Raw genomic sequence first — 26,506 nt, 5'->3', positions numbered from 1 at the left:
TGGATACCCTGAGCTATAGAGAGGCCTTTGTTTTTGTGTCGGGCGTGTTCCCCCATTCCCCATCTCAGTCTTTTGGTGCCCCCACTAAGGAGCACACTGATAGCTCCTCGATGTTGAGTTCGTGATTCAAGATGTGGCAGAGTGTTGGTCCCATTTTCCATGGTGATGAAGATGCGAACGAGTGGCTTGTAGCTTTTGAGTTGTTTATGCTCTCATTGCGGATGCAAAGTGAAGAAGAAAAGGTGCAGACATTGCCATTGGTGCTGCGAGGTAAAGCAAAGGTATGGTTTGATGGACTAGAAGCTGTGAATAAGCAAGATTGGGCTAGTTTTTTAGGGCAGTTTTTGTGCCGATTTCATAAAGTGGTGTCGGCTGCTGCTGGAGCGGATGCAAAGATCAAGGGGCTACGGCAAGAGGTGAGTGAAAATTTTGATGCTTTTGTCAATAAGTTTGAAGAAAGCTGGAAGGATTTGGTTGCTGTCACCGGAGTGGTCAATGCAGATTGTTTCAAGCTGGAGAAGTTCCTAGCTTGTTTTTCATCCTTGTGTTCAAGAAAAGGATGATTATGAAGATCCGAAAAGCTATGTTGAGGCGGTGAGAGTTGTTAGGGTAAAGAGCAAGAAAGTGAAGATACAAAAGGAGTTGGGCTTGTTGAAGCATATAGATCATGTGCCTGTGACGACGGCCAGGTGTTCAGTGGACCGACAGAGGATGGTGCCAAATGTGCGGAGGATGGAGCCTGTCGAGGTAAGGCCTTTAATCGATTATACTCCTTGGGAGTTACCTGTTTGTGAGATGCTTGTGTCGGTTGTGGAGGAGCTTGTCAATGAAGATGAGCCTTTGTTCAAGAAGAATCTGTGTGCAAAGGAGTGGGCAGATTCCAAATGCCCAAAGCAGCTTGAAGAAATAGGGCATGTTTTTGTGGAGTGCTTGTACCAAAGGGTGGTAAATTGTAGCCAAGTTATTGATGTTGAAAGCTTGGAATTGGATGACGAAAGTGGGCAAGATGATGATCCCACTCTTATAGAGCAAAGAGATGATGAAGATGCTGATATCGAGTCCACTTATGATGATGATGGTGAAAGCACCAGCTCCAGCTTTTGGGTGACGAGTAGAGAGGGTAGCCTCAATGATGGATCCACATTCTATGGCTATGAGACGGATTTCGAGGAGTTTATGTTGGTAAAGGTAAAGCTACCTTGTTATATGCATAAAGATGTGGTGGTGGCAACCACAAATGAAGAGCAGGTAAAAGTGTCGGAGTTTGGGAATAAAGATATGCAGGTACAAGAGTTTCCCAAGAAGGAGAGAGCTGCTTTGACTATGGAAAGAGGACAGGTCACAGGAATAGATCGGCAGGAGGTGTTGGAGGAGCCATATGGCTCTATTTGCTTGGATGATGAGGATGATTGGGGATTTGATGACCCAATAGGTGAGATGGATGGAGAAGCACAGGTGCTCATTCAGAAAGCTTTGGCCAGGATACAGATGATGCGAGGGCTAGCCCCTCCACAAGTGGAGGTTCCTTTGGGAGAGCAAGAGTTCGCTTTGGTGGTTGTGTCGACAGAGGCTGTTGTGGGAGAGTATGCATATCAACCGCAGTGCCCTTCACAGGCCATTCTACATGGTTGGGAGACAGGGTTGGATATGTTCGGTGAAGGTGTTGATGTGTATGAGCATGATGGAATGCTCAATGATGTCTTGTTGGTGGTGGACAATTGGCTTGTGGATGCCTCGGGCGACGAAGGTACACTGAGAGCAAGCTATGTGAACAATTGGCTATGTGTGGGAGTGCAACACTACAGAGAGATGTTGGCATGTGAAGATGATCAATGTCATGTGTTTGACCCACGTGGTGACTATGCAGGTAAAGCAAGGGGTTGGGCAACCCGCTTGAACAAAGACAGCGGGATGCAGGTGCCAATTTTGTACATATGCTAGGTGTTTTTGTGGTGTACAAACAATGTGTCTAGTGTGCAGTTTTTTAGTGCAATAAGCCCATGTGTGGTTGAACATAAATTTTCAACAAGGGGGTGGGCAATGATGGTGCAGCCAAAGTTGGTTTGAGCTAGAAAGTGGTCTATGCCAAACAGAAGCTGTAGGCAGGTGCAGTGCAGAAGGCTAGGGCAGGTAACAGGGTCCTGGGCAGCCTAAGGATAGCGGGAATGTATGTCCAAAACGATTTTTTATGCCAAAGGTGTGTTGCAAAGAGCTAAGCAAGTTGATGTCCTTCTGTGCCCAAGGTGTGGATTTTATGTGCTAGAATGTGGTCTCCAGTGTGTTTTCCATGCTGGTCCAGACGGCTCATCAAATGGAGCTATGCAAGGAGAGATATGTCAGTTTGAAGGTGAAGCTGGTTGCAGATTCCCGACGAGATGGACATGTGCGGCTTGTCAAGAGAAGTGGATGTAAAGTGAAAGGGCTGAGGTGCTCAAATTATGGAGCCTGTCAGTCTTTTTAGATCGATGATCGGACTCACGGTGTGCAAGATATGAGCTGTCAAAGTTTGGACGGGGGCCGGATTTGAGCCCACTTGACCGCATTGGAGGATGCGCCATTTGGTATCTTTTTGACCTCAACAAGGTTTTGGAAGGTGGAAGACATCATGTGAGGATAGCGCAAATTGACAGTTCATCCATCGGATGCTCGGTCAACGGGATACAGCAGGATGAATTCGGGAGCTAGTGTTAAGGAGGGGATTGACAGATGTTTTTTGCCTTTTTTGCGGCCTCGGATAGTGGGCTCGAAGAAGTCAAAAAATCGATGGAGATTGTGTAGAACGAAGTCGGATATATGAATTTGGTATCGGGCTTTACGGCTCTAGAATGGGATCTATGAGCAGGGGATGGGAATTGGACCAAGTTGGCACCCCAAGTCTCTCTCATTGAAGAGGTGTTTGTTAAAAGATTTTAAAGCCTTCAGGCTTGGAGGCCCAGGACATGACATGTCAGGGCCGGATTATCCCATAGGTGCAACGAGGGGTTCGGAAGGGAATCCTTTATAGGCTAGGCTGCGAGCCTCAGTACGTACACAAAGGGGGAGAGAGGGGAGCTCCCTCACCCCGTGGCAATGGCTGGCCCCTTGCGACGCTGTGTTGGCGGCACCAGTGGCATTGGGCATAGGCTTTGGAGGAGGAGGGGTGGCGCTGTGCACGCGCCCGCTAGACAGTCGTCGGTGGTTGGAGTTATAGTACAGTGATGATGTGGTGTGCCCTTAAGGGCAAGTGCCTGTTGTCTGTTGGGCCAAATACCTTTCTAAAGGCAAAATGCCCCCGCCCCCCCAATAGCGATGTCGCTATTGCCTAGAGGGAGGGGTCCCGCACACACGCACACACACACACACACACACAGATTTCCAAAGAGGCCAATCTCGCAACCAGATTGTAAAGAGAGAAAGAGAGCCCTAGGAGGGCCGCCAGGTGTACAAGGAGCAGACCAAAGAGGCCATTCCAAGGCCGGCCAAACAAGACCAAGTAAAAATAAAGGGCAAAGAGGGAGGCCGGGACCAAAAGGGCAAATGAGGAGAGTGAAATAGAAAGAGAGGGCAGGTGGGAGCCGGATAGAGGTTGTCAAAGGAAGAATCAAAGGAGCAGTGGAAGGGGTGGCCTTCCAAAGGGTGAAAAGATAAAGAAAAAAAGGAAAAAATAAGAAATGCCTAGGGGCAATAGCGACATCGCTATTGCCCCTCCACCCAAGTGCAAAGAAAGAGAAGGAGAGCAGATGAAGGCAGAGGCGGCTACCTCCTCCCAGAGTTACCAAATGTGGATGCAAAGTGTACCAATCAGAGCCCAGATGCCCAAATTGAAAGGGGCACCCCTATAAAAACCATTTTTGAGCCATTTTTCATGCTTTTTGCCAGAGTAGGCTTCTTGCCAGGGCCTTGAGCCGGTGAGCCTGCAGAGAGCCAAGATAGAGAGTGTGTGTGAATTCTTGGGTTGAATTTTTTGTGCAGAGGTGTGTGCATGCAGAGCCCCAAGTGCATGTTTTCTCGCTCGGCGACCATGTGGGTGCGCCGTTTGATGTAAATGAGTTGTAAAGAGTGTTTGTGCAGTGGTGAAGCCTCCATTGTGTTTGCTCTCGCGTCGTTTCCCCTTCCCCCTTCTCTTTCTCCTGCTCTGGTGTTTCCCCTCAATGCCGACAGTGTGGATGTGTGTGCCCCCCCTCCCGGACCGACGGTGCTTTATGTGAGAGAGTGACATTGAGCGGTTGTGTGTGCGTGTAAGGGTGGAGACAAAGCGTGGCAATAGGTGTGTGTTGTGTGTGGATTTGTGGAGCATGTGAGCAGTGGAAATTGGGCAGGGCGGTGGTCTGCTAGTGTGAAGTGTGTTTTTGAAGGTGTTTTTCCAAGAGGATAGGGGTGTTATGGATAGCCTGAGCTATAGAGAGGCCCTTGTGTTTGTACTGGGCGTGTTCCCCCATTCCCGGGCTCCATCGTCATCCTTTCATAGGTAGTATAAATTTCCTATTCCTATCGAAAAAAAAAAGATAAGGCATGTATGCACTATTAGGGCCTCTTTCCACATAGAAAATGACTCAAAGAAATGGGCCATTGAAAACCATTGACAATATAAATGTCCAACATTCAAAATGGACTTTAGGCCATGCGGGAAATCTTGATGCTCTTCGCTAATGGGTTTCCCTCCATGCTAGTCATTTTTTGCGATAATTGGTGGTCATGAGTGGCAAAACAAACTCTACGTGTGGCCAAAACATATGGCAACAGAGGCCCCAAATGTGCGGATTTGCCTCTCCATGTGAATAAGCCCTAAGAAAGTTGATTGGATTATGTATCAAAGATAAGGATCCATGGACCAGATTAATCACTAGGAGAAGGCATGACACTTATTTGTGTCATGAAAAGGAACGTGTTACATTTTACATGCTCAATTTGGAATTAGGGTCCCAACAATATTTGAAACAAGTTGACGGGTCACATTGGCATTTTAAGACATCTTTGATATTCTGATTTGTAAGAGCCGTGTCTCACTTTGGTTTTGTGAGATTAATTTGTACTAAATTATGTGTTCTAGTATAGTATACTAGTCAACCTTGAAAAAATTGCTATTGGCTGCACAGTTGTCTCCAAAAAGGAATTTTCCTTCTGAAGGATAAGAGCCTAGTTGTCTGCTCTTGCTTTGTAACCTGCCTGCCTCGTTTGCCGGTAGCTCATTGATGTCATCATAACCTTTGATAGGGTGGAGTGAGGCGGGTCGACAGCCGCGTCGGAGAGGGTCATGAAAAGAGCCCACTACTGTGGTAGGATTGCTACCTGACGGCTTTGTCCAATCTAGTGAGATTTTTGCAGTTAAACGAGGATCTTATTGATTTCGAGGGCATAAGGACAAAAAATTTGACTTTTACATAATGTAACGAAAGTTTAATGGTTGACAACCTAGCAGTTGGATGAAAGGCACGATAGCATGTCATGCGACCGTGCTCTAAGCTATATGGAAACCATTGAAAGTTGAACTCTCGTTGGTTACACTCCCTATACAAAGGTTAATACACAAAAAAACTTATAACTTTGGTTCTTCTCTTTATTTTACTAACTAGTACAGCCGCCGCCTTTGGCGGCCTCTCTCTCCCCCCTCTCTCCCTCTTTATCGCGTGCAAAGGAGCTTGTTTTTGTTTTGGACTTTAGTCTTTAGGTCGCATATTGTGACATGTGTAAAGGGCTCCCCCTTCCGCCATATTATGTTAGTAGATATGAAAACACTCAATGTGACCACTAAGTAGTAAAATCAAGTTAATGTTACAAATATCACAAATGCAATGTGGTACTCACCCCTAAGGCATCTCTCCTCCACGTGTCATCTCTCCTTTTCGCTCAAAGCCATGGGAGGCATCTCACAAGATTCTGGTTAATGAGACACCTATTTGGTCTTTTTATTTAAGAGCCCCACATTGGTGACCTCTTCGAAAAGACCATGTGATCATATCATAAGCTTTATCAATTGGTTAGCGCTTTGTGTGCTGGTAGCCAATCTGAGCTACTAACTAATGAGTGGATTGTGGGCCCTTTTGTTTGCCATTGGATCTCATCCCCTCGTGACGATGCTTGAAGATAGTGTTGCAACGGGGGAGATTCAAGTGATATCCCTTCCAATAATGACCAACTTCTAGCAAAGTTGTTTGCAGATGATGCACTACTCTTCCTCAAAGCTTGTCCTCAAGTGATCAAGAAGGATCTAGAGATACTTATCATTTAATGGCCTACTGCTCAAGATAGCCAAACGCAAATGGAAGGAGTTCCTTAAAACAATGAAGAGATTCCTCTGGAAAAACAACAATAAAGACTCACTGCCTTGGCAATGGGCAAGCTAGGAGGCCATAGCGAGGACGATGCGGCAAGGCGGTCTCGAAATTCTAAACCCCAGTACTCACACAGAGGCTTAGTGTGACAAGTTTACAGTTGCAATCACAAGGCAAGATCAAGCATGGACTGTGATGACTAAGGCCATGATGGACAATGCCAAACTGTACTTGCAAGGCGGCCAATGGAAAGGGCTAGATCTACACGACAAATAACTTGCCCCTCGGTGGTCTAACTTGAAGCTTGGGGGCTTACCTGGCGGCAAGCTGGCTCGAAAGTGCAACAAAGTGGGGGAGGCCTTGGAATGGGGAGAGGTAACTAGATTTTCCACAACCCAATGTCTCACTAGTTCCTTTGGCTATCTAAGGCGGGAAGCGTCTTGTTGAATGCTACCTGGAGGGAGGTGGCCAGAAAGATGAAGAACAAAGGAATCCATCAACTAGGCCACTTTTGGGACTACAATGGCAGTGACTAGAAGGATCAGACCAACTTCCCTCCGAGTTCATACTCAACGGGACAGAGAGATTGCTGGTAAATAGAAGTTTAGAACGGCGAGTATATTATATTAACAACCCAAAAGAATTACCAATACTAGTCATGCCATGACGTCTTCTAGCACACAATACTACATCGGCTAAAAGGGGAGCCACCCCACGACAATGGTGATAAACCTGTCTGGTTCAAAAAAAGATCCTTACCCATGTAGTTCCGACAATGCTGCAGTCACCACCTTGTCCCACTCTTCGCAGTTCCTCCTTTTTCCACCAGAAATAGTCGCTACCTTGCTTTCTTGAATAATCTCCATAAACCTTGTTGTTTCCATGCAATTCTCAAAAAGTCAACCGTTCCTAGCCTTCCATACGTGTTTAAAGTAACAATTCCTCAAATTTGTGTACTGATGAGAAGTGGGTGGCTCATGATCACCTTCCCCCCCAAGAAAAAGATCATTCTTGAAGAACCCAATCTTCCATGTCTTTTGGATCCACTTACAAATCTTCCCTACGAGGTCACATTACCCCCGGACAGTCCTTGAACAGGTGGGGGAGGTTCTCACTTGCAGATTTGCATTGTGGCCATCTATCTGGCCCAATACCTCTAGCTAGGACCTTCACCCCAGTCGACAAGACCCCCTGGAGCACTTTCCAAAAAAAGACCTTTATCTTAAGCGGCCATCTTGGGCACCAAATGTCCCAACAATTGTCACCCATCTTGCCTCTAGCCATTGCTTTCCCCATTGTTTGTTCAACGGGTAGAACGAGTCCAACAAAGCCATAAGGGTGTTGTACACCTCCCTGGTGCAAGGTTTATGGGAATGTCTATCTATAGGCCATTGCCATTCCAACCAAACCTGGATTCGCAAAACGGTAGATGGAAGCTAAATTCCATCCACGTAGATAGAGGAAGTGAAATAAGTAGACTGCTTTTATTGACTTTTAAAGTAGTTGACCTCACATAGTCGTAAGTGCATGAATTGGGTGTTTAAATCTATAGAACAATAATTCAAGAGGAGTATTAGGGGGAAAAAAAGTGACATGGATGTGGTCTTGGAGGAGGAAGACACATTTTAGAATCTGTTACAATCATTGTTAAGTATGGAGCCTATTACAATCATTGTTAAGTATGGAGCCTGATTTACCCCTTGTAGTTTTCTACGTCAAAAACACACATTTGTAAGGCCCCCATTATGAGGAGAAGCCATCATGCATAAAGAAAAATCACTTATCGGCAACCAAAATTTTCACCGCCACTAGAATATTCGTTTTCGTCGAAATATTATGGCCAGCGGACGACAGTCGAAAAGTGGTCGAAAAACGGTCAGTCGGTTGGCCGGTTGGCCGATGGTCGATAGTCAATGGCCAGTGCCGGTGGGTGGAAGTCTTTGGCGGTGGCCGAATTCAATGGCCGGTGGCCAATTTCAAATTGGACTTGTCTTCTCAAGGGCGGCCACACATGGGCACATTGGAGAGTCCAACTAGGACTTGTCTACACAAGGGCGGCTACACACTGAGAGGGAAGCCCTTTTGGCCTATAAAAGGAGGCCTTTTCTACACACAAAAACTGATTGAAGAGGTGAAGCATTGTGATGCATTGTGAAGTTGATGCAACAAGGTGGACGTGAGGTGGTGAGAGTGAAGCAAGGTGGGAGCTCCATTAACTTACTTCTTGTTTGAAGTAATAAAGCCATTGAGTGCTTGCTTTTCCATGGACGTAGCCCACATTGGATGAACCACGTATAACGTGTGTGCCTTCTCTCTCTCTCTCTCTCTCTCTCTCTCTCTCTCTCTCTCTCTCTCTCTCTCTCGTATAATCTCTTATGTGTGAACATTATCTCTCTCCATTAAATAAACTACTCAATTATCTAATTAGCTATGTCATATTCCCTAACAAACTGGTATCAGAGCAGGGTTTGCTCGTAGCTAAAGTTTCTCAAGGAAAGGAGTCCTTGAATTGAGTGGGAGTAATGGCAGAGGAAGGAAAGCTCAAGATTGAGAAGTTCAATGACAAGAACTATTAACACTAGAAGGTGCAGATTGAAGACTATCTCTACCAGAAGGACCTCTATTTGCCACTAGGAAATTGAAAGGCATTAGGAACAATCCGGCTAAGCTTGGCGTCAACGGTGGCCTTCAACATTTTGGAAATAAAGACCACAGAGGACTTGATAAATTCACTTGATAGCCTCTATAAGATACCATCGGCATCCAATAAGGTATTTCTATGAAGCACTTGTTCAATCTAAAGATGACAGAGGATAGTTCAATTACAGAACACCTAAATGAATTTAACACCAACATAAGTCAACTTTGGTCGGTGAAAGACAATTTTTATGACGAAGTGCACGCTCTCCTTATAGTATCGTCTCTATCCGATAGTTGGGACAGCCTTGTGATGGCTGTAAGTAACTCTATATCTGGCACAAATACTCTTAAGTTTGATGATGTTGTGGGTGTTCCCCTAAGCAAGCAAATGCAAGGAGAAGCACGGGTGAATCATCAAGTGTTGCACTATCAGTGGAAACAAGAGGAAGGCCTAAGGAGAGGTTCAAAAACCAAAAGGTCGTGATCGTTAAAGACGGAGCAAGTCACGCACAAATTCGGTTCTTGAATGTTGGATCTGCAATAAGAAGGGCCACGTCAAAAAGGATTGTTGGTCCAAGAAGAAGAAGGAGTTGGAGTCTCAAGATAACAAGCCAACATTGGAGGCCAATGTGGCAGGTAAAGTAGAGCAAGATGCTCTGACTCTCTCATTAGACAATGTGTCTAATTCTTGGACAGTAGATTCTGGGGTTTTATTCTATGCGACATCGCACAAGCAGCATTTCCAAGATTACACCAAAGGTAATTTTGAGTATGTATACTTGGGAGATGATGAAGCTTGTGAAATTGTCGGCAAAGGTACAATTTGTGTCAGAACTGCTAACGAAAATGAATGGAAGCTTAAAGATGTTAGGCATATTCCTTCTCTTCACAAAAGTTTGATCTCTACAGGACAATTGGGCGATGAAGGTCATAACATTGCATTTGGAAACAAACGGTGGAAGATCTCAAAGGGATCTTTGGTGGTTGCCAAAGGAGAAAAGGTTGATACACTTTACTTGTGTATTGTCAGCACAAAACCTTAAGCTTGTGCAACAACTACGAAAGTTGACAGTGCTTTGTGGCACTATCGGCTTGGACATATGAGTGCCAAAGGAATGCAAATTATTCAATCAAAGAATCTTCTACCAGCTTTGAAAGAAGTGAAGCTCTATGAAGATTGTGTTATGGTAAACAAAAGAGGGTAAAATTTCTAAAAGCAAGAAATGAAAGGAAAAGTAAAAAAAACTTGAATTGGTTTATTCTGATGTCTGGGGTCTTGTAAGTACACCATCCCTTGGTGGCTCATTGTACTATGTAACATTCATAGACGATGCAACTAGGGAAACATGGGTTTATGTAATGAAGAACAAGTCCAATGTGTTTTCCATATTTAAAAGGTGCAAAGCATTTGTGGAAAATGAAACAGATACCAAGGTTAAACGCCTCAGATCCAACAATGGAGGCGAGTATCACAACCAAGCTTTTGAAAGCTCTTGTGCTAGCAATGGAATTAGGAGGCAAAGGACAACCCCAAGGACACCTCAACAAAATAGCATTTTCAAAAGGATAAACAGAACAATCATGGAACGAGCACGAAGCATGCGGCTACATGCAGGCTTACCGCTTGAGCTTTGAGTGGAAGCAGTAAGTACATATGTGTACTTAATCAACCGGTCACTCTCAATGGCATTGGATGGGGGAGCTCCAGAGGAGGCATGGACAGGTAAACCAGTGAATTATTCATTTTTCAAAGTGTTTGGGTGTGAGGCTTTCATGCACATAAATAGAAGCCTAAGGTCAAAGCTAGATATAAAGTCCAAAAAGTGTTTCTTCATTGCCTATGGAGAAGGTGACTTTGGGTATCTCTTATGGAATCCTGAAGATGGTAAATTTTCTAGTAGGGATGTAATTGCTAACGAACAAAATGTGTACAAAAATTACTTGGAAAGAAAACAAAAAAATAAACAAGTGATGAGTATATGGAGCTTGAGGACAGTTAAGACTCAAGGAATGCAAACGGTGACAATGTGCAACAATGTCAACCAAACGAGGAGCCTCAACCTACTCCTTGAAAATCTACAAGAGCAAGTAGATCTTCAGAAAGGTCCATTCCTTCCTTCAACCATCTCTTGATCTCAGATTCTGGAGAACTGGAATCATACAAAGAAGCTATGCATCACAAATCCAAAGAAGAAAATGAAGAGCATGCAAGTGGAGATGGACTCATTACATCACAACCAAACATGGGAGTTGGTTGAGTTGCCTAAAGGTAAGCGGGCACTGCAGAAAAATGGGTGTATAAGCTGAAGGAAAAAGAAGGTGGGAAGAAAAGGTACAAGTCCACGCTTGTGGTAAAAGGGTTTTCAGGAGAGAAACGTATTGACTTTAATGAAATATTTTCTCGTGTTGTAAAAATGAACTCAATTAGGCTTGTCTTAAGCCTTGTGGCTGCGCATGATTTAAATCTTGAGCAAATGCATGTAAATATGGCATTCCCTCACCGTGACTTGGAGGAGGAAATTTACATCCTTGAACCAAAGGGCTATGAAGTAAAAGGTAAGGAGAAAATGATTTGCAGATTAAAGAAAAGCTTGTATGGTCTAAAGAAAGCATCAAGGCAGTGGTACTTGAAGTTCGATCAATGGATGTTGGATCACAAATTCAAAAGATGCAATTTAGATCACTGTGTCTACACAAAGAATTTGAGAGATGGGAAGTTCATCATCCTAATCTTGTATGTTGATGACACGCTGATTTCAAGTGCTAACATATAGGACATCAAAGACCTAACAGAGGAGCTATCTAAACCTTTTTCAATAAAATATTTAGGTGTTGCAAAGCAGATACTTGGTATAAAGATATCAAGGGATAAGAAAAATAAGACATTGAAGCTATCTCAAGAGGATTACATCAAGAAGTTACTAGAAAGGTTTGCAATGCAAGATGCAAAATTGGTTTCTACACCTTTGGCTAGTCACTTTAAACTAACCAAAGATATGTGTCCAAAGACACAAGAGGAGATAGCCTATATGTCTAAAGTTCCATATGTTGTAGCGGTAGGTTCTCTAATGTATGCTATGGTCTGGACAAGGCTAGACATTGCACATGCAATGGTAGTTGTGAGTAGAGTTATGGACAATCCATGTAAAAGAGCACTGGTAAGCTGTGAAGTGGATACTTAGTATCTAAAAGGGACAACAACAAATGCTTTGTATTTTGGAAGCACTGATATTTTCTTGCAAGGGTATGCTGATGCAGATATTGCAGACAAAGATACTTGAAGGAGCAATACTAGCTATGTCTTCATGCTTGGAGGCACAGCAACAAGCTAGGCTTCAAAGCTGCAGAAAGTGGTCTTACTTTCTACCACGGAAGCAAAGTATGTAGAAATGACAAAGGCAAGCAAAGAAATTATGTGGCTTCACAGTTTCTAAGAAGAGTTTGGAATCAAACAAGACAATTGTGTCTTGTATAGTGATAGCCAAAGCGCTATCCGTTGTCATGATTTTTTTGGAGCAAGGGATTGTGCATATGTACATACACATGCATGGTGCATCGAATTAAGGATTGCCCATTTTCCATAGCCAGGTGGTTATGTGGGGCCCACATGTGTACAGGTAGGACAACATGTACATAGTGCATCGACTTTCACTATTACCAGTACCAGTGTGTTTTTCTACAATAATGAGGATTTGGTAGCGCGTAAAAATTCTCAAGGAGGCTATCCGCGGGCCGACGACAAGAGGTAAGCAGTTGCGTCAGATGGCATCTAGTGGCGTCAGGAGGCCGAATTGGGTCCATATTTGCACGTGGATGAATACGGACACGACGTGGATGTTTTCTTGTGATAATTATGCAGAAAGGTCATCATGAGGACCATATTTTGGGGGCACTTCACGTGGTGGTAGGATGCATTATTGAAAAAATTCGAGTGCCAGATGTGTGTATGGATGCAGCAAGGTGACAACTATGCACTACGAGGTCAGTTTTTGGCCTGTTCGGGGTCCGTTTGAGGTCATCTAAAAGGCCAAGGGTGCCCAAGTAATAAAGCTAAGTGTGGGAATTGAAAAAACTGAGAGAAGACCAGAAAAAAACGTGGAGAAGAGAGGAGGAACAGCCGCAAGTGTGTTTTTGCTCATTTTGGAGCCTGTTTTGGCCGTAAACTGCTCATCCGAGGTCGGATTTGAGCACTTTGACATTGTAGACTGGGGTTTTGGTATGTTCCGGACGCAATGGCGCTGTCCATTTTTCCAAATTCTTCACTATTTTTCTGCTGTTTTGGCTGTGTAAGTTTCTCCTATAAGCGAAGCTTCTGCTCCAATTTGTGATTGTATCTGGTACATTTTACCCATATTGTGTGAGCTATTTGCTCCATTGTTGTTGGACCAAGCTCTATTGTATCTAAACATCAAAAATTCTCCTCTTTTGAGCTGAGTTTTTGGGTGTGTGTGTGTGTGTGTCTCTGTCTCTGTGTGGAGTGGGTAAACGGATAGTCTCTCTCCTCTCGCTCCATCGGTGTGTTCCCTGACTCAGCCAGGTGGGTTGTGTAAGCCGAGTGGTGCCCCATAGTGTGTGTGTGTATCTTCCCAAGAGTGTGTGTCGGGTTGTTATAGAGGCGTTCTGTATGTTTCCATCCCGCTCACATTCTTTTGGTGCCCCCACTGAGGATCTTCTTCGAGTACATTCTGCTTCGAGCTTCAAGCTTCAAGCTTCAAGCTTCGAGATTCGGGGTTACAGATTACAGGTTACAGGGACAGGTACAGGTACAGGTGATTCACACAAGTACAAGTAGCTGGAGTACAGTGATATACTAGCAGTGATGTCACTTGCAGTTGTTGTGGGTACACTACAAGAGGTTGTGTGCTCTTGTGACGCTGTTAGCGACGGAAATACATTGGGTTTTTATAACCCCCGGCGTCGCTAAAACCGTCGCTACGAGCGTCGCTACGAGAGCGTCGCTATAGGCGTCGCTATATGCGTCTCTATCAGCGTCGCTATATAGCGACGCCTATAGCAACGCTCTCACAGACGACTATAGCGACGCTCATAGCGACGCTACAGAGCCATAAATAGCGACGCTTATAGCGACGCCCGAGAGAATATTTTTTTGGTGGCAGGGCATTGAATGCCCTGCCACCCATCAACCATATTGTACTTGATTCACTTTTTTAAAAAAATGCAAAGGTAGATAAGAGACCCAAAATAGTCACCCACAAGACGCATTATTTGCAAAATTGACAATTGTACACATCATAGGCAAAATGAATTGATTGGCAAATGTAATAATGACAATTGTACAACATCATAGGCATAAAGAATTGATTGGCAAAAGGAACTGCGGTGACAAATGTAATAATATACATGGTTCAAAAAGACGTATAAAATCCGTCTCATAATACATAAGCTATGAGAAACCCTAAACTAATGCTATCTAGCTACGGCTAAACTGACGTCGTCTAGTCAGACGTCTCATCGCGTCCAAGTGGCGTATCTGTCGGATTTTGCAAAAAAAGACAATAAGACAGTTTTCAGTAAATATAAACATATAACGACATTTATAAAACAATACAAAAAATAAAAAAGAGTAAACCCTAATACTAACCATGCCGCCGCGAGAACTGAGAATGTCCATCAGGGCGTTTAAGCCCTTCCTGCCTGCGTACTCGCGCTCGTACGGTGTGGGATCACGTCCTGTCATCGACCACTGTCAAAACATACAAAGATTTCATTATGTTAAAACTAAAAAACTCATAAACCCTAAACTATCGAACATGCATAAAGAGCAATGTGAAAAGACTTACAAAATCGGCCTCAAATGATACCCATCCACCGCTCCCCAAGTGGTGCGAGCTCCCTGCCTCTACTCGCGCTCTGGCTGCATCCTTTTGTTGCTTCCACTTGTCGGGATTCTCGCGCGCTGCTTTCTTCGCATTCTTCCAATCTTCTTTGGCCAGCCAATCTGGCCTATTCCACCCATTCTTGATTGCTTTTTGCACTTCGGAACGCTTGTGTTTGCAGTATTCGCGCATTCGAATCTTCATCAGGTCTTCATTGAATCGCTGATCCCGTGTTGGAACGGGAAACTCATCATGAAGTATGCTGATGACTCTGTTTTTTAAATCACTTGGTACTTCACTCCATTTGTTTAGTATATAGTGTCTAAACAGTTGAGAGCAAAGACCACGCATGCGCGAGATCACCTTCTTGCCGTCATCATCCATGATGATGCCGCCGCTGATGTCGACGGAGTAAGGCAAGCCCTCTGGCCGGTGACGCGTGAACCTGGGTGTCTCGGCAGGGGTCTCTAGCGGCGTGTCGATGGGGGTACGGACGTCAGGTGTCTCCACCGGCGTCTGGGCCCCGAAGCGAGGAGTGTCGAGTGGGGTGGCTCCTGGCGGAGTAGGTAGAGGTGTGTAGCTTCTAGGAACAGTCAGCCGTGCAAAACCTGGCGTAGACGGCGATGTTGTGGCTGGTGTGGGGGCGGGCAAAGAAGGGGAGGGTAAAGAGCCTCGTCGAACACGAGGCGGTGTGGAGGCATCGGTGGCGGAATCCCCACAACAACCGCCACCGCCACCACTAGAGCGCCGGTGTCTAGACGAGTGTGACGCTCGTCTCGTCGACGCCGAAGCTTCGGAGCGCGCCAAATGCTCCGAAAGAGAGGGAGATGCGGATGGTGTAGGAACGCGCGATGATGCGCCAGAGCGATGACGCTCCACGTACCACTGTCTCTGCTGCGGTGACAAAGAAGAAAGAAACTCCTCATCATCCATACCTGCATTAAACACACGAATATTTAAACTTAATATTGAATGAATAGAGTAGACAATGACGCAAAGACCATTAAATACAATGACGTAATGACGCATATAAATACAATGACGCAATGAATCGAGTGATAGAAGAGGCAAGTCGAAAACTCAGAATTTTCAATCAAAAGATGTGAGCGCGAGTAGAAAAGAGCGTTATACACCATGGAAGGTACTTAGAGAGCCAGAGCTTTTACAACACGGAGCAAAATTGTTCAAATACAATATTTGTGGCTTTAAGAGATCTCTCTCTCATCCTCGCATAACTCAGCATAACTTCCTATATCTATATAGAGCTCTCCGTTTAAACACATATCCTCTGTTTCATTTTGTAGCTCCTCTGCATGCACCCCATATAGAGTAGTAGCATCTTGATGCTCGTCTGGCACCACCGCAGCAGCTTCTGATTGAGCATCTTCTCTGATCTCCTCCATTGATGTCGTTGTGATTGGCACATGGTAGCCTTCATACGTCCTTGCACTACGAGGGGCTACCTCTATGACGTACCACCAGTTTGATGTAGACTTTGTAGGATGAAATACTACCTGCCAGAGCCACATAACTTACATGAGAGCTTTCAAGCACATAACTTGTAAAAGGGGGATGTTAACTATTTATATACTTACTTGTTCACAATGCTCGGGTAGTACGAAAGTGTCTCTTAGTTCAGTCCATTTCTTAGTAGAATCCACCTCAAGAAAACCAGACTCTCCTCTACGCACAGTAGCGTTGCGACCCTCCATGATTATCTTGAACCATTGCACGTCGAACAAGTCGACAAAAAATCCTCTGTAATTGATCCTCAAAATCTCTTGCAGCGTGCCGAAGTAAGTGAGTTCCGCCACCACAGGATCTGCATCAGAGGAACGTCGTCGACTAGACTGTTCAAATTTTGCCATGATTCCACAATCTTGAGTAAAACGCTTTTTGTCGATTCGTTCCACCCTAAAATGTCGACCTTTACACCATGCTGCTGTGTATGACTTATACTACAACGAACAAAGATTATGAGTGGTCGTTCAAACGTTTATAAATAAAGTCACTTGCTAGTCGTACATTGCAAACTTACCTTGGTCGCGCAACCCCGAGAGTACTCCCACTCTTCTTCAGTCACTTCGTCACCGCATTGTTGTGCGCTTTTCAATTGGTTGTGCAACCATCTTAAGCTCATGAAGGTTGGTAGGCTCTCCAGAACCGCTGGATAGTGCATCGGTGGTCGTCTTCCCCGTCTCCACTCGATTCGTGCCCTTTGTCGCTCTTGCTTTGCATCCTCATATTGTGAAATCCACTTTTGCATCACTGGATTGTGAAGCATGCAAAATCGGTTGATTTTAGCCTCTAGATCTTCCGTCATCTTCTTCTCAACACCGAGATTACACATGACAATCCCAGATATGCGCTCATCATCTATGGTTCGCCATAGCGTGTCCCGGGATTTATCAAATCCGTCTAGCCACTCTCCAATGTACACTAGGGACTCTGATACCAACCAACCTTCTGCCATGCTACCCTCCGGACGCGCCTTTTGACGCACATATCCCTTAAGCGTTTTCATGAAACGCTCTAAGAAGAACATCCATCTGGAATGAACTGTGCCAGCTATTTCCACCTCATCAACTATGTGAACAAGAAGATGCACCTGAATGGTTAGCATTGTAGTAGGAAAATGTTTCTCAAACATGCACACAAGCTCCGCAGCATTTAGTTTGGCGAATGGTATGGAGTCTACGTCGATCTCCTTTTGTGAGATCCATTGCACCAGCTTTGCAAGTTTGTAGATTGTGTTACGGATGTCGAGAGACAAACATCCCTCAATGGCAACCGGTAAGATAAACTATAAAGTATGTGTAGCAATGATATTAAAGTCCACATTTTATGCAATGATATTAAAGTCCACTATGAACGTACCTGACACATTTTATGCCAATCGTGTGACTTCAAACCGGTAAGCTTTCCTTCTTTAGTAAAACACGTTCGGAGCGAGTGCATTACGCCAGTGGGGGTCCGCAAAGATCGAATGGCCTCTTTTAATTTGCGTTCTTGGGCTCCTGTGAAAATCCATGGTGCTTTAGGGAGTTTTATCGATCCATCAGACGCTGTTTGCGGCCAATATTGCTCCATACGATCCACATTTCTAAGGTCAACTCTGGCTCCCAAAGTATCTTTCTTGCCGGTCAAATGGTCCCATAGTAGATTACCCACATTCTTGAATATGTGCATTGGATCGAGCAAGTGATTGATCACGAGTCGGGGCCAGTATGGTAACTCGTACCATAGAGATAGTCTCTTCATCCCTGGAGGCAATCCGTCATCGCACATCTCCTTCTGCTCTAACCATGCTTGTGCAGACATCCTTGGTGGCTCTCTTCCCAAAAAGCCGTCGCGTAACACATGATTCTCTGGAAGATACGCTTGATGACCTTCGTAGATTTGCTTCTTCAGTGAGGGTGCCCTACGTGCATTCAGTCTAGGTCCACATGTGACACATGCTCTGTATCCGCTTGTTTGAAGCCCTGCATGTATACACATGATAATAGATCAACTATGGGAAAAAACAAGATTTACAGTGTCTGAGTGAGGAGTGTCAATAGATCACCTGAGCATTCTATTAGCCCGGGATAGTCATGCATGGTCCACATTAGAATACCTCTGATCAAAGCATTCCGTCGTCCTGTGTGTCGGCTCATATCCACCACCTCTATGCCAATCCACAATTGTTGTAGCTCTTCCAATAGTGGACGAAGATACACATCCATATTCCCCACTTTATATCGCCCTGGCACAATCAAGCTTAGCCATAGGTGCCCCTTCTTCGTAGTCAACCACGGGGGAATGTTGTAGTTGACGATGACAACGGGCCATACACTGTAAGATGTTGATCTTTGACCAAATGGATTTACGCCATCCATAGCCAGGCCTAAGCGCAAATTTCGAGCTTCCCTGGCAAAATCCGACCATGTTCCATCTATATGTTTCTAGGCTGCGCAATCTGCAAGAATTCGTAGCACACCATCCGAAGATTTATTCTCCTCATGCCATGATGCTAGGGCGGCCATGGACTTACATTCGAAGAAATGCTTGATGCGAGGAAGCAAAGGAAAATGTCGCAAAACCTTTTGTGGAATTTTTGTCCCGTGGAGATCTACTCGATATCTTTCGGAATCACATTTCGGACACTTCTCCATGTCTGTGTATTCCCCTCTGAAAAGAATGCAGTCATTAGGACAAGCGTGGATAGAATTGTAATCCATCCCCAAGTTTCGCAAAATCTTTCTTGCTTCATCTCGGGAATCTGGCATCACATTGTCAGCTGGTAGTATGTGCTCTTTCAGCAATCTACACAACATAAAAATATGATACAGTCGTGTAAAAATCTATCAGATCATTATACATTTAGAGTTCTATTAAAGTAAACTAATTGTAATAGATCACCTGAAAAGCGCTGTGACGCTAGTGTCACTCCATCCAAACTTTGCCTGCATGTTGAGAAGAACCAGGAGTGCTTTCAATCTAGACATACGTGCTCCATTATACAATCACGTATCGGCTTCACTTTTCATATCATCATAGATAAGCCTTTCTGAATCCATGATCGTCTCGATCATTTCATCAATCTCGGGCTCAGACATTGCCTCGTTGGGAATGTGCTCTGCATGATCATCCCCCGAGCTGTCAGAGGCTACATCTTGTGGCCTCACATATGCTGCTTGACCAAAGCGCCTGCGAACACGTCTATTGGGTTGCAAGATTGCTGCTTGTTGGCCAGCGTCAGAGTCCGACGAGTTATAATTGGCAACAACTCGATCTATAATAGATGGATCGAACTCGCCAAATTCGCGAACGTGCTGCAAAGAAACACGTCTTGTCCGTCGCACAGCATGCTTGCATTGATTACAAGGACATAAGACCCTCGTTGAGAGATAGGTGTTTCGATTGGACGGTCCCACATCCTCGTCGCTACTCATAATGAGGATAAAAAACTTATAACCTGGACAACAAATTTAATATTCTATTGGCATTCTTCGTCTTATCTCTCTCTCTCTCTCTCTCTCTCTCTCTCTCTCTCTCTCTCTCTCTCTCTCTCTCTCTTATCTCACATTCTCTAGTCATGTCCAATCCCCGCACACCTCGGTCTAGAGGTGCACGGAGATCAGAACCACCGGGTTATAATCTCGTCTTTATTGGTCAATACCTATATTTGTGGGTACAAGAAATCTACACACCCACGTCTACATGATACTGCATGTAGTGGACAAAATCCCTTTGCCTCTTCTCTAGCTGTAGCACTTCACTTCATCTTAACATCTTTTCACAGTAGATCTTTTCACTGTTCGTCTAACTCTAAACCCTAAACCGTAAGTAATTCTTGCGTGGACTCGATCTAACGTAAATAAGCGTAAATCTAAATAAACGTAAATCTAACTAAAAATAAAGCTAAATCTAATTTAACGTAAGTCTAATGACTAGAGGTTGTCTAGATGGTCATTGTGTCGGGGATGTAGTGACTCTTGCCGCCCTGAAGATCCACCTTCTTCCCTATCTTCTGAAGACATTTCACCAGTACTTTTGGATCGACGGAGCCCACCATGAGTGAAGGCAGCAATACCCTATATTCCATTGAGGGCTTTCTTCACCCGCTTCATGCAGGCATCGCAGTCTATGGAGACCTAAATCTAATCTAATATAACGTAAATCTAAATCTAGCTTAAATAAACGTAAATCTAGTTAAAAATAAACCTAAATCTAATTTAATGTAAGTCTACATATAACCTAATCTTTAACGTCTTTTAAGATAGTTTCCTACGACGTTATAACTCTCTTCTTCTTGTGTGTGTGCGCGTGTGTGGATGTGTGTGCCAATAAAAAGAGATAAATGGTATAACCTTTCTATCACCCATGCCAAGTATGATAGATTGATTATGCCATTTCCCTCTTGAATAATAGGTCTTCAGTTCAACTCCTCGTCGGCTAGATCTTTAGGTCTTTTAATTTTAATTAGTTTCCTACGACGTTAAATTAGTTTCTCTCTCTTTCTCTTTCAATGTGTGTGCGTTTTTTTGGATCGTATGCATGTTTTCTCTCTCTTTTCCGCTCTCAATGTGTGCGTTTTTTGTTTATGCATGTTCTCTCTCTCTTTTCCTCTCTCAATGCGTGCGTTTTTTGTTTATGCATGCTCTCTCTCTCTTTTTCTCTCTCAATGTGTGTGTGCATTCTTTGTTTATGTATGTGTGTGTGCGTTTTTGTTTTTGTTTGTACTCTCTCTCTCTCTCTCTCTCTCTCTCTCTCTCTCTCTCTCTCTCTCTCACAAAACACTGTGTGTGTGTGTATGTGTGTGTGAGAGAGAGAGAGGGAGGGAGAGAGAAAGAGGGGAAGGGAACATGAGAATGAGGAGAGGGAAGGAGCATACCTGGCTCTCCTTCCTCTCCTCGTGTGTGTGTGTGTGTGTGTGTGTGTGTGGAGAAGAAAAAGAGAGAGAGAGAGAGAGAGAGAGAGTGAGGGAGAGCGTTACCTGCTCCTTGCTTGAGGGCGCCGAAAAACTCAGTTCTGAGATCTGAGTTTTTGGGCGCGCTCGGTTATTTTTTTTACCCCAGCCGGCGTCGCTATGAGCGTCGCTATAAGCGTCGCTAATATGAAGAGCCTCTTGTAGTGGTATGCATCACTTGGCGCCTGTTTGAGCGCATTGTCTGCTGGATTGTACGTTACTTGTGGAAACTACCATCGTACGCCTTTGTGGAGCCATATTTGGTTTTATTTGGCAGTCCTAGCCATTTCTGAGACTTGGTCTGGAAGATAGTCATTTCTGAGACTTGACTATATGCGATTTGCATTAGCCTTCGTGTGAGGGTTGATAGCGTGAGGTTTTATTGAGCTAGGGGATTCTCAAATGTGGAGATCCTTTCGGTGATACAAGTAGCTGGAGCACCCTTTTTGTGACCTCGCCATAGGCTATGTACTAGTGAGTTCTATTTGATGCTCGGGTTCTATTGTTGACAGTTTATGCATACATATACAGTCTATATTTTGGGTTCCTACTGCTCTACTTCTGGGGAAACTCTGTCAAAATTTTTCCAAGTTATGATGGCTGGTTTTTTGGTCTTTTCAGCCATTTATGTTGTTATGCTGCTGAAATTTTGGCAAAATCAGAAGATAAGACAAGTGTGCTTTCTTGGGAGCTGCATGGTTAACTTTAATGGATGATCAAAATGGCCCTCAATTCACTCCTTTTCATTTAACTCAAAGAATCCAGATAAATGTTCATGTGTCCAGGAAGATTTTTTTCCAGCAATGCATAGTCCTTATGTTCGGGCCAAGAAGATTACGAGAGATCCTGGAATGTCCTTTGCCTGTTGTAATTCCGATGATTAACTATGAAAACTCATTTGATGTGCATGTGTTTGTCCTTATCTAAAGCTGAGCTCCATTGAAGTTTCTGGAGATTGGGTAGTGAAAAGTTTTGGGTTCTTGCACATGTGTTCGAAGGGGTTCTCAAAGCATTGAAACTTGGGTAGCCATGGCTTTCTCTTATCCGGAGTTTCATGGAAGAAGTGATGTAGATGTGGAAGACTTTCTAGAAAAGATGGAGGTTGCCTGCATTAGCAACCAGATTCATGACCCGGCGCAGATGTTACGTCTTCTCCAAATTTGTTTGAAGAGTGATACACGAGTTTGGTATAAAGCATTTGAAGAGGAGTTGTGTGTGGTTGATCAACCTGTAAGATTGAGTTGGGACAATCTAAGGCATGGATTGGAAGTGGAGTTTGTGAAGATAGAAGATCCTGACAAAGTGTGGCAAGAAGTACAGCTTTAGTGCAAAAGGAAGGTGAGCCAGTAGATGCGTACATACGTAAGTTTTCATTGGCATGGGAGCGGATGTGCAAGGCCTTAGCACCACAGGTACCTCCACCTGACATGATGAAGAAGGACAGGTTCTTGGCTGGTCTTTGGGAGAATATACGTTGGAGAGTGGAGCTAAAGAATCCTAGGACATATGAAGATGCACTAGAGGTAGCAAGGAACAAAGAGTGGAAGGTGAGAAAAATGAGCCAGTTAGGGGTGGAGTCTTTGCCCATGAGGTCTGAATTTCAACCTATGGATTCTTCACAAGGTCGTATGCCAGGGGTTCATCATGAACCAGTGGTTCCTGTTACTCCTCAAGTTATGCCAGCAGTGGTCACTACAGTAGTGCAAGATGATGGGCTAAGGCAAGACATGAGACAAGTGGTAGATTTGATGAAGAATATCAACCTAAATATGCTAGGTCAAGTGGGAAATAATCGAGGTCAAGGGAGGTTTGCAAATCAGCCCCGAGAGGTGAAGAAAGGCCTAGGAATGGTGTTGGACAAAGCAATGGTAGGTTTTGGAGGCAGACGCCCACATGTTATAATTGTGGAGAGTTGGGTCACATCAGCCCGCAATGTGATAAGCCACCAAGGATGGGGGGAGACATGTATCCATTGCCAAGACAGGTGCTAACTAGATCAAATGATTATGGCATTGAAATTAAGGGAGATGAAGGAACCAGTGGATTAACCCATGAGGAAAAGGGAAAGACAAAAGTGCTAAGTGTAGTCACCTTGGAGAAGGCATCAAAGCTAGAGGATACATTAGTGATGCCTATTGGGAAGAGGACCATAGAGGACAAGGAAGGAAGAAGTGCCCCAGGTCCTAGTAATAAGAAGGGAAAAAGCCATGAAGGTGAGGATGTCAAGGCCAAGAAGAAAAGAAGGGCTCGTCGCAAGTTTCATGTTTCCGATTTTCCACTAGGGGATGGGCAATTAAGCTATGACTTGAAGGAGGATCTGACAAGCAGAAAGGCAGATGTTACTTTTGGGCAGCTTATAGAGATGGTGCCTAAGCTAAGGCGACAGTGGAAGAGGATGGTTAACCCAATGGAGAAAGAACCAAAGAGAGGTTCAGTGAAGGTGTTGGCGATGGATGAGCTACCAGACATTTGTCCAATAGTAGATGTGTGGCATAAAATAAAAAATTTGGGACAACGTTATGTGGATGGTGGAGCCCAAATATGTGTCATAACACACTCATGCGTTGAGAAGATGGGTCTTACAGTGAGTGGGGTGTCAGGCTTTCGGATCAGATTGGCAAACCATCAAAAAGTAAAATGTTTGGGTGTTGTAAAGAGCTTAGAAGTGGAGGCATATGATGCAAAGGAAGTGGTTGATTTTCATGTGATGCCAGCAGGGTTGGGAGCATATCCTATTATAGTGGGCAGACCATGGTTACGTGCAGTGGGAGCTATTCAAGATTGGAGACGTGGTATGATTAGCCTCTATGGAAAGACAGGTGCAAAGAAGCTTTATAATATGGACACAAGGAAACGATTGGAGGAGCTTTATGAAGATGAAGATGAGTCTAGTGATGAAGACTATTCCACAGTGACTGATGAGGACAGTGATAGCACTCAGCAGTGATGAGGATGTTGATGTTGCATTTCTTTTGATGGACAAAGGAATCCAGGAGTCTGGTTTAGTCGCATTTGCAAATGAATTTGAGGATGACAGTGAAGGGCCTTATGAAGTGATTGAAGGGCTGATGCAGACCAAGGTTGAGTTGTCAAAGGAGCAGGAATTGATGACACAAATGCACATCCTGGCTAGTTTTCCTGATTTGTTCATTACTTCATATGAAGATATCAGAGGGTTCAAGGCCGAAGAGATGCATATAGAGCTGAAAGAAGGTGCTAAGCCAGTGCGACAAAGGCTAAGAAGGATGGGTCAAGAGCAGATGGACGCTTTGAGGGAAGAGGTGGACAAGTTATTGAAGGCAGGGTTCATAGTCCCAGTGGAGACCACAGATTGGGTGAGTCCAGTAGTAGGCAGTCCAAAGAAGGATGGAAAGTGGAGGATTTTTGTAGATTTTAAGCCCTTAAATGCAGCCACTAAGAAGAACCCATATCCTCTTCCATTCATTGATCAGATCTTGGATTCAGTGGTAGGTTATGAGAGGTACAATGTGTGTGATGGTTTTTCAGGCTATTTTCAATTGAAGATTGCTCTTAAAGACCGCACAAAGACAACTTTTATTACGCCATGGGGCTGCTATTGCTACACAGTATTGCCGTTTGGGTTGTCAAATGGACCATATTTCTATCAAGAGAGAGAAAATTGGGTATTGGAACCATTCATTGGTAGTTGTGTTAAAGCTTTCATGGATGACTTCTGTGTCTACAGCAGTAGGGTTGAACACCATGAGAAGTTGCAGATGGTATTGGCTCGATATGATGAATGTGGAGGACAACTTAATCCAAAGAAATGTCATCTAGCACAGCCAAGGGTGAAACTATTGGGCCATATGGTGTCAGAAAATGGCATTGAGGCTGATCCAAACAAGGTGAAGTCTATTATTCTTCTCCCATCACCTACGAGTACTAAGCAATTGGCAACCTTTATACACAAAGTGAAGTACATGGCACGGTTTATTCCATTGTCTTCACAGATCCTTTATCCATTATAGCAGGTGGCAAAGCATGATCCATTACAATGGGATGACAAGTGTGAAGAAGTGTTTCAAGAGGTGAAAGAGGTGTTAGGGGGGTTGTCATCCATGCAGGCTCCTGATTGGGAGAAAGTGTTTTATGTAAATCCATCAGTAGGGGATGATTCCATTGGAGCCATGCTATTGCAAAAGGGGAAGGGCAGCCATTATATGAGGCCAGTGTATTGTGCAAGCCGAGTGAAGTTGGTAGCGGAGAGAAAGTTCTCGGAAGTAGAGCTAGTGATGGCCAGTGTAATATTTGCTTGTCGACGATTTCGTCATTACTTGCTACCACGACCTTTTGTTTTCTTGACGAGTTATGTCTTTTTGCCACAGTTAATTAATGGTACTAACATGTCAAATGTGGTGAAGAAATGGGTAATTGAGCTGCAAGAGTTTGAGTTCTTTTTTCTAGTGGAAGATAGTACAAGGGCTACCCTAGCTGATTTGTTGACCTACAAGGAGAATCCCCATATTGTTAAGGAAGAGGTGGTGAGAAAGGTAGTTGAAGAAGTGCCACAGATCAGCAATGCACATGTGTTGTTCTTTGATGGCTCATACAGAAAGAGCCATGATGCCGCTTCAGGGGGTATAGCACTTTATGATCCAGAGGGGAAGCTAGTATGCAAGAGAGGGTTCAAATTGGATGCTCATAGTAACAATGAGGCTGAATATGCTACTATGGAAGCTGGATTACACATTTGTTTGAAGCATGGGGTTCAAAGGTTGAGCATAAAAGGTGATGCCTTGTTAGTGGTGAAGCAAGTGCTGGGTGTGTGGAAGAGCAAGAACAACTCATTGAAGGAAATGTGTTTCAGAATTAAAGGCCTGTTAAAAAAGTTTGAAGCATGGAGCATCAGACACATTGAACGTTCTCTAAATGGAGAAGCACATGAAGCAGCTCAAAGCATGATTGGGGAGTTATTTGTGTTGAGGACCACTTTACCTCTTTATCATGGCCGGGAAAGTTTGGCTCAAGAAGAGGAGTTTTTGCTAACAGGAATCATTCCAAAGGAGATTCAGAAGTCTAAGGAGTATGCTTTTGTGCGTAGAGCATACAGGTACAAATTGATTGGTGATGTCTTATACATGAAAGGGGTTGATCTCGTGTTGAGACGTGTACCTTGGAGGGAGGAGCTTTACAGAGTGTTGGAAGAGAATCATGAAGGCGCATGTGGCGGACATTTTGCTCTAAAGATCACCTTGCATAAGATCTTGCAAGAAGGATATGTATGGCCTAGTTTGCACAAGGATCTTCACCTTTGGTGTAGGTCTTTCAATAGGTGTCAAGTATTTGGGAAGAGAGTGTTGAAGCCA

This window comes from Adiantum capillus-veneris, chromosome 3, assembly GCF_014529385.1.
Source record: "Adiantum capillus-veneris isolate H3 chromosome 3, ASM1452938v2, whole genome shotgun sequence".
NCBI lineage: Eukaryota > Viridiplantae > Streptophyta > Polypodiopsida > Polypodiales > Pteridaceae > Adiantum > Adiantum capillus-veneris.
This window is presented reverse-complemented; position numbering follows the sequence as displayed.